At 41.1% G+C, this 13,996-nt stretch overlaps 1 pseudogene across 1 annotated transcript; it reads left to right on the top strand.

Annotated features, from left to right (window-relative positions):
• Positions 1-324: 324 nt before the first annotated feature.
• On the top strand, positions 325-710 carry LOC307101340 (small ribosomal subunit protein eS25-like; annotated as a pseudogene). Its single transcript has one exon. The product of its transcript is annotated as a small ribosomal subunit protein eS25-like (transcript).
• Positions 711-13,996: the final 13,286 nt, after the last annotated feature.

Here is a 13,996-nt window from a genome sequence, read left to right as displayed (position 1 = left end):
TATGTGCATTTTTAATTTAATTTTTACATTAAGCCTATGAGAGAGTGCAGAGAAAAAACAAAACAAAACCAACTACTTCTTACTCACCCAATATCTATTCTCCCTTTTGTCCTCCGCAATGGAACCCTAATCTTACCCCTAGTGACAGTATTGCCAGCTAAAACAACATTTCTCAGCTTCCTTTGTAACTAGGCCATGGGAATAATTCCTAACAATTCTAAGAGTGGTTTGGGACTCCAGAGATAATTTCTTAAAGGAAGTTATCACTCTCAGGCCGACATCTTTGGCGAGGCAGCAGCACATCCCTGCTCTCCGAGTCCCGCAATGCCGCCCAAGGACGACAAGAAGAAGAAAGATGCTGGAAAGTCAGCCAAGAAAGACAAAGACCCTGTGAACAAGTCGGGGGGGGGGGGGGGGGAGGAAAAAAAAGGAAGTGGTCCAAAGGCAAAGTTCGGGGCAAGCTCAATAACCTGGTCTTGTCTGACAAAGCCACATATGACAAGCGCAGTAAGGAAGTTCCCAACTACAAGCTTAGAACCCCACCTGTGGTCTCTGAGAGACTGAAGATTCACGGCTCCTTGGCCAGGAAAGGCCTTCAGGAGCTCCTCAGTAAAGGACTTCCTAAACTAGTCTCAAGGCACAGAGCTCAAGTGATTTACACCAGAAACACCAAAGGTAGAGAAGCCCCAGCTGCTGGAGAAGATGCATGAACAAGAGGTCTCACCGTTTGTACATTTCAAAAAATAAGACTTTATTAAATCAAAAAAAGAAAGAGAGAAAGGAAGTAACCACTGTTTTAGCCCTTCCCCCATTTCCTCCTTTCTTGTCTGAAAAACTGAGGCAACAGCTCCAGCAGCCATCCTGGGCCAGGCATGAGGATGTTAGAAGAAGACAGGAGCCTAAGTCATTCTAATGGTATCTTTTACACCGAGGGAAATGAAGTTCCATCTGTCTTAAGCTACTGATCTTTTGTATTTTCTGTTCTATGTAACCCAACCTAACCTAGTATCATAGATGTACATTATCACCCTCACTATAGAGATTAGGAAACTGGTTGTAAGTGGCAGAGTTGGAATTTGAACCTAGGTTGTCTGACTCTAGAGCATCTATTGTTAATACTCTATTTATTAAGAGCAGCTGAAATGGCAGCTTCCTGCTTTTACTCCTCCCACTCTTCACTACAGCCATTTATGATTTGTTTTAATTCTTTTTTTAGAAGTAAAAATTAATTTATTTTTTTCCAAGAAAAACGATTTTAAATGTAAAAATGTTACATGCAATAAACATTAACATTTCAAGAAAAACTATCTTAAATATAATAATGTTACATGCAATAAACATTAATATTTTCAGAAAAAAAAGGATTTTAGGTATAATAATATTATCAAAACTGTACTAACATAGTATAATATCACAAAAGTTGTAGGAAATATTAAAAATCTGCAAATAACAGGATTACTTCTATTAGATTCTAAAATATCCCCCCCCCCCACTGGCTCTATTTTTGTTCATCAGTTTATGTTCATTATATTCCACAAATGAGTGAGATCATGTGATATTTCTCTTTCTCCGACTGGCTTATTTCGCTTAGCATGATGCTCTCCAGGTCCATCCATGCTGTTGCAAATGGTAAGAGTTCTTCCTTTTTTACAGCAGCATAGTATTCCATTGTGTAGATGTACCACAATTTTTTAAACCACTCCTCTGCTGATGGGCACTTAGGCTGTTTCCAAATAAGATTTGTTTTAATTCTTCAAACCAAGCTGGCCCTGCTGACTTATTTTAGACATTCACATATGTCATTACTTTTGACTGAAAAGCACTTTTCCCTCTTCATCACGATTATCATCTTAATCATTATTGCTATGTTATGTCAGTTAGTCTTCATAAGCATCCTTATAAGCTCAGGGCTCTTATTATTTCCACTAGAGGCCCAGTGCATGATTTAATCATGCACCTGGTGCACCAGCGGGCTGGCTGTCCGCCGGTGCACCAGGCCTTCCGAAAGCCTCCGGCGCGGCGGAGGCTTTCGAAAGGCGTTGTGCCGGAGCAGACAGCCGGCCAGCTCCCCCGCTTTGGCTTTTGATCGCGGGGGAGCTGGCCGGCTGTCGGCTCCGGCACCAGGCCTTCCGAAAGCCTCCGGCGCAGCCATGGCACAGACGCTGGCCCAATCAGTACCCCGGCCACCCTGAGTCCCGCCCCCTGCACCTCCTGCTGGCCCAATCGTGGGCGTAGCGGAGTGATGGTAATTTACATATTACCATTTTATTATGTAGGATTTTATAGGTAAGGAAAATGGAACACAAGAGGAAACTTTGCCCAAGGTCACGATGAAAGACAATGGGAGAGCTAGGACGTAACCCAGGCAGTCTCACCCTTGTCTTTCAGGCATTCACTCATGACATGAATATTTATTGTGTGCCTTCCATGTACCAGAATCCATGCCAGGACCCAGACATAAAGACAGAGCACTAGGCAGGAGGCAGAGTGCACCCTGAAGCGCACAAGAAAGAAGCAGAAGAGCCAGGGTAAGGGAGTGGGGTTGGCGGGGAGTATAGGAGATGAAGGAATAGAGTCCTTTACTTATCTCACAGGTTTACAACTGGTGATAAAATCTAGAATTCTCCATAGGGTTGGCCTCTACTTTTGCCATGTGTCTTGCCTCTTTCAGTGTAACTCTGGAGCCTATTTGTCCAACTACAGGCTGGTTGCATCACTTACAACATAGACAAGCATCTGTTAACCTCTCTGAGTTTCACCTCTAAAACAGAGATGCAAACTCTTACAGCCTGCTTCATCAAATAATAACTGTTGGAAGAATTTAATGAATGAGTCCATGTAGATACAGCACTAACACTTTTCGTCCTGAACACCTTCTAGAAAATTTAGTCCTGATAGCCGATTTGGTTAATGATCTGAACAGCTTCTCCCAATAGAGCTAATCCCAAAACTAAAGAAAATAATTTCTTCCTACTGCTTTCTCCCTGAGAAAGTTCCCCCAAAGACTTCTTAAAAGACAGGTAAAAAAGTGTTTGCACAGGGGATGATCCTTTTAAAAATGAAAACTTTTGGTCCCTGTGGTCTAAACCTAACCTCAGGCCAGATGCTTTCCACAGGCAGCTGTTTAGAATTACAGTAATAGTTACCTTTGGTTGACTGACCTGAGGATGTAGGAGCTATGAGCACATTCATTTAAAATTAAAGGGGTAAAAAATTCTGAAATCCTTACTGAACTACTGGTTCCAAAAGACTTCTTAAACTCAAAATCAAGCTCAATTAAATTTCACATCTAGTTCCATTTTATCCCAGCCCTAAACTTATGCTTTGTTCATTTATTATTTATATCAATAATTATTTTTATATTCACTATTTTTATTTCCATTTATTGTTTATTTATAGCTCACTCATCATGCAATATTAACCAGGCTGTAACATCAGCTCTGATGGAAAAGTGGACTCCTTTTTCATTTACCTTTATAAATATTTCAAACTGGTAGCCAAAATGCACAATTCCTTCATTTTGATATAAGCTCCTTGATGTGCTAAGTTATGAAGTACTACAAACTCTTTCCTATGTGTCCCAAAAGAAGTGCTTAATATAACTCCCCCAAACTTCTCTGCATTTAAGAATATACTCATACATAGAAATGATATGGCACTGATTAAACTGCAACTAAGAACAAGCCTCCCCGAGAAAGTTAGAGGGCACCTGACTGTTGTGCTGGAGAACACCAATGAGTCACTGATCAAGTAGAAGAAGCTGCCCTGCTAATTTAGAAAATTCAGTTAGTACTTACCTTTGCGCTGACTCTAAATCTCGTTAAACAGTGTACTCAATCCAAGCATTGCACAGTACCACTATAGAGATGGCCAATTCCAGCCATTTCAGGTACAAATGATTATTAAACATTATATTACATTGCATGTAATAATTTTATGAAAATTATGCATTGGTCTCTACTCCTAGAATGTGAATTTCTTTAACACATAGAATATGCATAATTTTTTAATGAATGAGTCTGGTAGCTAACCAAAGATTCAGTCACTAACAATAGTATTGTACTAGTATATATGAGAACATATATAGGGGGTGAATCAGAACTATACAAAGGTTTGTTCTATTCAAAACTACCTCAAAAGAGCCATCCATCCTTCAATTACAAGACTCTATACTTCACCATTCTGAAATATTACCATCAGTGCTCTAACTATACTACAAAGCTACATTAATCAAAACAGTATGGTACTGGAATAAAAACAGATATAGATATCAATAGAATAGAGAGCCCAGAAATAAATCCTTGCTTATGCGGTCAATTAATCAATGATAAAGAAGGCAAGAATGTACAAAGGGGCAAAGAAAGTCTCTTTTAAAATGGTGTTAGGAAAACTGGACAAATACATGTAAAAAATGAAATTAAACCACTTTTTTACATCACTTACAAGAATAAATTTAAAATGGATTAAAGGCTTAAATGTAAGATCCAAAACCATAAAACTCCAAGAAGAAATCATAGGCAGCAGACTCTGACATTGTCCTTAGTAATATTTTTTTCTGATATATATCCCCAGGCAAGGGAGACAAAATAAAAATAAACAAATAGGACTACATCAAACTAAAAACGTTTTGCACAGCAAAGAAAATGATTGGTGGGGTGCAACCACTATGAAAAACAGTATCAATGTTCCTCAAAAAATTAAAAATAGAACTGCCTTATGACCCAACAATCCCACTTTTGGGTATTTATCAGAAGAAATCCAAAACACTAATTTGAAAAAATATATTCACCCCCATGTTCTTTGCAGTATTATTTACAACTAGGGGCCCAGTGCATGAATTCGTGCACCTTGAAAGGAACTGTGGTCCACGAAGCTGCAGTGGGCACAGGGGTGGGTCTTAGCCCATCCTCCATGCCCCTGCCCAGTCCCTCCCACTGTGCCCCCCCCAGTCCCCTGTCTGCCAGCAGCCCTACTCCTGCCACAACAGCTCCCATGCACTGATGGTTCCGGCCCTGTTCGCACCCACTGACAGCACAGAGTGATTGGGTCTGGTGCCAGCAGTGGGTGCAAGCGGGGCTAGTGTCGTCAGTGGGTACAAGCAGCAACTGATGCCCTGAGCAGCCCTCAGGAGCAGGGGGAGGTGGAGAAGCCCTGAGGGGCAATTGGGGCCAGCAGTCACCACTCGCACCTGCTGATGGTGCCGAGCAACTAGGGCTGGCACCAGGTTCTGGCAGCGGGTGCGAGCCAGGCTGGCACCAGCAGCAGGTGCAAGTGCCAGGCAGGACCATGGGCCACAAAGCTGCAAAGAATTTTCAGTAACCACCAGAGGCTCGCCCTGATGACAGCAACCGGTGCCCCACCTTGGTCTGGTGCCCCCGCTCACCTGCTCAACCATCCCACCTCCTGCCAACGCCCACCATGTTCCACACATGCCCCCTGGTGGTCAGTGCATGTCATAGAGACTGGTTGTTCGGTTGTTCTGCCATTCAGTCTATTTGCATATTAGGGTTTTATATAGAGAAATAGCCAAGATATGAAAGCAACCTAAGTGCTCATCAATAGACTATTGGATGAAGAAGATGTGGTACAATAAAAAAAGATATATACAATGGAATATTATTCAGATGGAAAAAAGAATAAAATCTTACCATTTGCCACAACATAGATGGACCTAGAGGGAATTATGCTAAGTGAAATAAGTCATATAAAGGAAGACAAATACCATATGATTTCATGTATCTTTGGAATCTAAAAAACAAAATAAATGAACAAATAAAATAGAAACAGACTCAGAGATACAGAAAACAAACTGATGCTTGCTGGATGGGAGGGGGTCAGGGGTCTAGGTGAAAAAGGTGAAGGGATTAAGAAGTACAAATTGGTAGTTACAAAATAGTAGGATTAAAGTACAATATAGGGAATATAGTCAATAATATTGTAATAAAGTTGTATGGTGCCAGATGGGTACTAGTCTTATCAGGGAGATCACTTCATAAATTATATAAATGTCTAACCATTATGCTATACACCTGAAACTAATATAAAATAACATTGAAAGTCAAAACACACACACAATGAAATATTAGTCAGCAATAAAAAATAATGAAATATTATTTCTAACAATGTGGATGGACCTACAGCATATTATGCTAAGTGAAAAAGCCAGACAGAGAAAGGCAAATACCTTATGATTTCATTTACATGTGGACTATAAAAAACACAAATGAACAAACAAAACAAAATAGAAACAGATCCAGAGAACAGCTGATGATTGCCAATGGGGAGGGAGGGAGGGAATGGGTGATACAGAAAAAAATAATATTAAATAGGCTAAATAATTGAAAGTATGACTAATAAAATAGGTACTGTGAAAAAAATCATCAGTGTTCATTTAATGAGAACTGACTATGTGGAAGACCAATCTTCAAGTATATTGCAGTTCCATAAATATGTTGTCATTTAAACTTCACATTTAAATGAAGTAGATTCCCCTGTTTTCACATAAGGAGATTGCATTTTGTTTTGCAAGTTTTACTTTTTTTACTAAGATGTTGTTGTCTTCAATAAATAAACATTTTAAATGACACCTCAAGATTTCAAACCATCATGTGAGTCATGTACTCCTTTCCTGGAGAGATTACAAAAAAGTATCCTTATTTCAGAAGCAGGATCTGTTTGGGATACACACTTCCTCACTGCACATGGTTTTGGGTGGTGGACACTAGGAATTATTCTTACTATAAACCCTCTCCTCCTTACTAGCCTCTTACTAATCTTCTTCTTACCCAACTCTTGACTCTCTGACTTTTTCATTAGGGAACAGACAGGTAAATGGGAAAACGTTGAACACCACCTCTATCCTTTTCAGATATTTTTTACTAAGTTTCATATTAGTCACACACCTTTGTTAAACTATTGCAGCATACCTGGTCCGTTTGACACCAAAAAAAAATTTATCCTAGCTGGCATATTCAATAATTAGCATCGTATGATGTGCCATTTAAAAAGTAATTTTGTTTGCCTGGCCGGCATGGCTCAGTGGTTGAGCATTGACCTATGAACCAGGAGTTCACGGTTCGATTCCAGGTCAGGGCAGATGCCTGGGTTGTGGGCTCAATCCCCAGTGTGGCATGTGCAGGAGGCAGCTAATCAATGACTCTTTTCATCACTGATGTTTCTATCTTTCTCTCCCTCTCCCTTCCTCTTTGAAATCAATAGAAATATTTTTTAAAAAATAATAATAATTCTGTTTACTTAAAACTGCCTATACCGCAACTGGCATTGCTCAGTGGTTGAATACTGACCTATGAACCAGGAGGTCACAGTTTGATTCTGGTAAGGGTACATGCCCAGGTTGTGGGCTCAATTCCTGGTTGGGGATGTGCAGGAGGCAGCCAATCAATGATTCTCTCTCATCATTGATGTTTCTCTCTCTCTCTCTCTCTCTCTCTCTCTCTCTCTCTCCCTTCCTCTCTGAAATCAATAAAAATAAATAAATTTTTAAACTGTCTGTAAGGCATTTAGAAAGAAAGCTTTAGTAATGACTATGCACTGATGATTATCCTGGAGATTCAGCATCCAGCAGTACCGGACACAGGTAGGCACTCAGTAAATATTTCTTGAATGAATGAATATGCTGTTACCTGTGATATTAAATATTCCCTGCTAAGGCTGTCTTCCCTTATACCACTAATCAGGACAAATTCTAATCACTGTCCTATTACATGGCCCTTAAATTAGCAAGTGTGTACAACAACCAGGAAGGCAGTCATTGCTTGAAAGGATAAACGAGGCCTGGCCGCCAGGAACGCCACGGGAGTGTTCGCAGAATCACAAGTGGCTTACCCTTTGGGATGGGAACAGAGAAAAGAGATGGGAAAATGAATTCCCCACTTCGTGGACAGTGATCTGGTACTTTTTTGGCCTCAAATCCCAGAGGACAAGCACTAATTGAAAAGGTCATTGCAGAAAAGCTTCCAGGAGGTAGATTCAAACTAGCTACAGGAAATATTTCCAACTCTTATATTATTTCACCCAAAATGATTTTTCTTCCTCCTATGTAACAATTGTCTATAAACTTAGAAAGAAGCCAGAGGATGATGGGAAGGACAAGAAGCATATAAAAGTTTATTCTGCATTTATCCTCAATATGGTCTCTTAGAATTAGTACTTCAAACGACTGGCATTTACATAAATTGTGGCGTGATTACTTTCCTTCAGGCTGTCACTTCTTAATAATTGCCCTTGCCTACTGGCAGCCAAATATGAAGTAAAACAAAAGGCATTATGGTCTTTGCAAGGTACCCACTAACTATAACATGCTGATCCCATTGCTAAGTTTAAAAAAAAAATGTACACCTATAAACACTGATTTACTCTCAGCTCTCTGATGACAAAAGCTAAATTAGTCTAAAAATTATGAGTATTGCATCTGTGTTATAACTACCCCACCTCTTTAATCAATTTGCTATTCCGGAGTGGAAAGTGATTTAGGAAAAGCTGTCGAACAGGAGAGAAAGAAAATCTAATCTGGGTAAGTTATTAAGAAAACTGCTGCTTCGAGTCTTTAACATTTAAACTGTCCATAGAGACTCAGAAATGAAGGTGATGGGCGGGGGCACAGGGGGTTAGGGAGAGAGGCCAGGCTAGCAAGTGGGACTGGATGCCGCCACGGGCACAGTCTAGCCCCACAGCAAATGGAGAAGAAGAAGGAGGGGGAGCTTACATGTCAAGGGATAAAGAGAAAAAGCCACAGAGACAGGTGGCGAAAAGAACAACTCTGAGACATGGGCATGAATAAGGGAAAAGACAAAGAGGAACAGGCCAAGTGGAGGAAAGGGAAGAGACAAGTCGAGAAGGGGGCATGAAAAGAGAGGGAGCGCAGAGGGCACCCACGGAGAAGAACGAAAGGCAGAGAAGCTGAGAGAGAAACAGAGCAGCCTCTCCATCACCCGCGTTGCCTTCTTCATCTTCGTCTCCCTTCTTTCAGATGGCACACTGACAGAAGATTAATTCAAGTCAGCTGCTGAAAATAATTATTGCATTATGGGAGCAGTAATCATTATTTAGAACATGATTAAATATGTCTGCACCTATTGACTCTGCCTATGATTTATGTATTTGTTTAGTCAATAGTCTAATGTAAATGATGTAATTAATTATAGATGGTGGTGTCAGGTCATTGGTGAAAACAATCTGAGGAGAACAAGGGCTCTGTTTTTTTCATGACAGATGCAGGGGGGGTGGGGGGGGGCTGAGTTGAGGGAATTCCAGGGGAACTTTTTCACGTGTGAATGGCGGCTTGGCTCTCAATTTGCATGTTGTCTTTCTCTTGTTCAGCCTTCGTTTAGAAATTGAAATAACTTGTTAAGCAAAGGGGAAGAGAGCACATGATTGCCAAGAGGACGCCTGGGACTTGGGCGGGTGAGGAGGTAAAGAGCCAGCTGCTCCCTAACACAGGGGAGCGTGGCACCATCATTTACCGCTTCATAAAATTAAATGTTTTCCAAATTAAATCAGTAGGCAGTGTGCAGGAGGCCTACTATCTCTAATAACAATTTTTCAATCAATATGAGGGGCCTTGCCGGGATGAAAGCTGAGCTGAGAGAGTTAGCACAGGTTTGGGAGGGCAGGCTGTGGGGGAGCAGAGGTGGAGACAGGGTTTGAGAACTGAAGCTTTCAATCAAACCAAAGGTTTCGAAAATATAGATATATATGCATGGTGGATTCGCCATCACTGTGAGTCTATTCCCCATAGATTTTTCTCTTAACTGATAATTCGGTCAGTCACATTCCTCAGAGGGAGGTCATAGGTCACCCCAGCCCCTGTCAGGCCTCAGAGAAACCATTTCCATTTTAATGCCACAGCTATAATCTATCAAAGATGTGATGTACAAGATACAATGAATTTAAGTGGTCTTCATATATCACTGAGCTTTCATGCCTTCACCTGGGTAATAGTCTGAATTACTCTCCCTACCTCACAATCTGTCACCCCCAGTAAAATAACTGCCATGCTGCTGTTAATGGCAGATTTGTCCAAACTGGGGCCACAGTAGCGAAAGTCATTCCACATCATAAACTTTAGCACTCGGTGCCTAGCCTGGAGAGGGCCCATAGCTTAAAATTCTTCTGTAAATAATTCCGTAGAGAGGCTCTGCTCATGTTTTTATTTATAAGCGCTAAAATAAATCTAGCGGGGGCTCCCCACAGTCTTCCTTCTCCATCTTTCTGTATCTAGTCCTCCAGTCCTCTTTCCTCCAAGCCCATTTAATCTGACCTGTCACTTTCCCCCGAAAGGTGTCTAATAGACACAGATCTCTTCCTTAGACAATAAACACAGCAGAGTTCAGAAGACTCAGCTCATAGTTAGTGACCTTCTCTGCAACTCAACTATTAACCCTTCTTCTTTTACCACTAGGTAGTAAAAGTCCTCTAATTTTACACTGAGTAGTAAAAGCTGCCGACACATATATCTCCCACCTAAACTATCCCTGACTGTGAGACTAGTGCCCTGCAAAAGCCTCCAGAGGTGGAGCTCTCAAATGTGCCCCTTATTCAAGGTTCATGCATCCCTCTCTGTTCCTATTCTTTTTTTTTTCCAATTATGGTTGACATATAAGATTATATTGGTTTCCAGTGTGAGACATAGTGATTGTATCACCCTGATAAAACTAGTACCCATCTGATACCACACATAGTTATTACAATATTATCAAAGTATTCCCTATGCTGTACTTTATATCCCCATGACTGTATTCTTTTCTAGTTCCTGGTCTATCATAACCAACATCCAACCTTCTATTTTATTTGCAACCTTTAGATCAAGAGATAAAGAGCTGGGTTTGGACCCAGGGTCTGAGATTTGGCAGAAGTATTATAAAGGGATGAGATCTGTCATAACCCGGACAATATTTGCCATCCACCAATGAATCCATATGATAGAAAAGCCTATATAATGGTTGATCATTTTGGTATGAACACCCCTTGGGTCAGAAAGATATGTTAGGTCAGTTGGTTATAAGCACTCATCTCACCAAAGCTCTTGTATAAACATCTTATAAAAATGCAACACCTATGTTTGAGAAACTCAAAGTACTCAGGCAATATTGAGAGGGTTCCTTGGTTTCTATGCATTGGTCTAACATTCGGACCGGCCCTGGGTGGCTGGGGGGCTGAGGGGACTGGGGGACTCCGAAGGCAGGAATGCGGTAAGGCTGAGGGGACTGGGCACCGCCATCTTGTAGCTGTGGGCGTGCCATCTTTGAGGACGTGGCAGTCAATTAGTATATTCCCTACTTATTGGCTGTGGGCACCACTGTCTTTGAGGGTGGTACAGTCAATTAGCATATTCCCCCTTATTGGCTGTGTGCGCCACCATCTTTGCGATGGCATGAGGGTCAATTAGCATATTCCCTCTTTATTAGATAGGATTACAAATCCTTTAGGAAAGAGGCAGTTCACTTTATTTATAAGTCACCTAGTACTAGAGCCACCCAATGCTTATTTATACTAATAAAAGCGTAATATGCTAATTAGACAGGAGGTCCTTCCGGATAAAGCCACGCGGCAGGGGCTAAGGCAAAGGTGGCTGCCAAGGCTGGCAGGGGCTGAGGCAGAGGCAGCCACTGTGGCAGCGGGCCTGAGGCAGCCGCTGCTGTGGCAGCAGTGGCCGGAGCTGAGCCCCTTGCACAAATTTCGTGCATTGGACCTCTAGTAATTAATAATCACAAATAAATGTATGAAGACTGTTAAGAGGCCTCTACTTCTATGCTATTTACAGCCTTTCTTACCTTGAAAATCAAGGCCATTAGGACTTATAGATATTTATCTCTCAAGGCTATGATAAGAATTAATGAAGTAATGTTTATAAAATGTCTTGGGCCACTCACTCTTTCCACAGCTATGGGTTTCTGAAAATGGAGGCAAAGCTGTCTAGAGAGCTGATGGCTTGGTTAGAGGCCAAAAAAGTCAATAGCATCGAAATTATTTAGGAAATGTTCAGACAGAACATGGGGCAGCAATTATTCCTTCAGGTTTCAGACTGCTTGTATTTAGCAATAACAAAGGAGTCTGGCCCTCCCGTTCCTGATAGTGCTTTCATTAAGATAAACAGTATATTATTCATGCTGACGGTTTCTCCAGCAGGCTCTGTTTGCTTCCACTTTATCTGAGTTTCTTTGCAGTGAATCGTACATCCCAGAGATGTAAATTAGAAATATGCTCCCAGGCAATCAAGATCAATGAAAACTCTTACCTTCATCTGGAAAGAACTGTAGTAAAATTAGCTCGAAACTAGAAATGTTCTAACAATGTTCTTGAGCCCACTGTGAAGTATACTTTGTTGGACTCTCAGCCTGTTCATGAGGCATTTCGTAGGCATATATGATGCAAACATATACAGTGAAAAGATGGCCTCACTCATACCGTCACCTCTCGGCAGGTCCTTGAAGAGAAAGCACATCCCATGGGCATCAATGTCCAAAGAAATCACTTTGTCATCATCCTGCACACCTTTTGGCCTGAAAGATTCTTTGGATTATTGTAGATACATTTAACTCAATTTTCCTCTAAAAGAAACTAGAGCCCTAGCCGGTTTTGCTCAGTGGATAGAACATCAGCCTGTGGACCAAGGGGTCCTAGGTTTGATTCCAGTCAAGGGCACGTACCTTGGTTGCAGGATACTCCCTGGCCCAGGCCCTGGTCAAGGCTTGTGCAGGAGGCAACCAATTAATGTGTTTCTCTCACATCGATGTTTCTCTCTGTCTTTCCCTCTCTCTTCCACTCTCCCTAAAAATCAATGGAAAAAATATCCTCAGGTAAGGATTAACCAAAAAAATAAAAGAAACTAGAACTTTCACAAAGACTTTCAAAAAGTTTTCCTTAAAAGGTGCAGACTGATTTTACCAAATAATTAACTTTATTTCCCTAAAATGGATAGAGCTGAACAAAGAGCAAATGGTATACCCCAATATTTAGGAAATCATAGATTCAAAAAGGAAGTAATGAAAATGTCCATCTAGGAAGCACCTTTCCATCCCCTTCCCACCCCCACCAAGGACAAGGCTTTAAAGGATGATGGGGGTTGTGCTGATAAGACTCAGGTTTCCTAAGTTGTCCCTTTTCCTGTGGGAAAACACCTTGTAAAACAGGATGGAAGCATGGCTTTGCTGACCTCTTGTTTGCACACTTTGGTAGCTTACAAAGCTCTTCCTAGGCATTCAGAGTCAGATCAGCAAAAACCCTGCCACCCTCCATCTCTCAGAAAGTTTTCAGCAAAGGCGAGAGCTTTGCACTAGTTCAAAACTCTTGACTATGTCCCTCAAATTAGTGTTGCTCGGACTTCAGGGCACATACAATAGGATTGCCAGGTGAAAGGCAGGATGCTCCGTTCGATCTGAATTTCTGATCAACAATAAATAGCTTTTCAGTAGAGTTATGGTCCAAAAATTGCATGGGCTACACTTATCCTTTAAAAATGTTGTTTGTCTGACATTCAAGTTTAACTGGGTGTCCTGGGTTTTTGTATTTGCTTGTTTTGTTTGTGTGTTTAATTTTGTTTACCAAATCTGGCAACCCTAGAATAAGAATTACCTGGGAAGTTTACTTTACAATGTAGAGTCTCAGTCCCTAAAGCCCATAGATTTGGATCTGATAGTTTCATGATGGGGTCAGGAAATCTAACTTTGTAAGTAAGCACTCTGGGTGATTCCCTGCAGGCAGACTTGAGACCACTTTGAGTGACACTTCTTACGTGGTAGAATGTCCCTGATGTTCCTCCGTATACCAGCAGCAAAATGTGTTGAATTTAAAGGTGCTAGTTATTATAACTTTGCCATGGGAAATCTAATCTTTTTGCCCACCTTTCTAAAACCCCAAAGATAGATAGAGTCCTTGATCCCCCAAAGGGGATAAGCACAAACAATATGAATTTCTGTCATGGGATAAATGGAGCCTATTACCTCTTACTGGTAATTTTCCTTTTTCACATATAGAA

The sequence above is a fragment of the Cnephaeus nilssonii genome (genome assembly GCF_951640355.1).
Source record: "Cnephaeus nilssonii genome assembly, chromosome: 1".
NCBI lineage: Eukaryota > Metazoa > Chordata > Mammalia > Chiroptera > Vespertilionidae > Cnephaeus > Cnephaeus nilssonii.
Note: the sequence above shows the minus strand (reverse complement) of the source record. Positions and strands in the feature narration are given on the sequence as shown.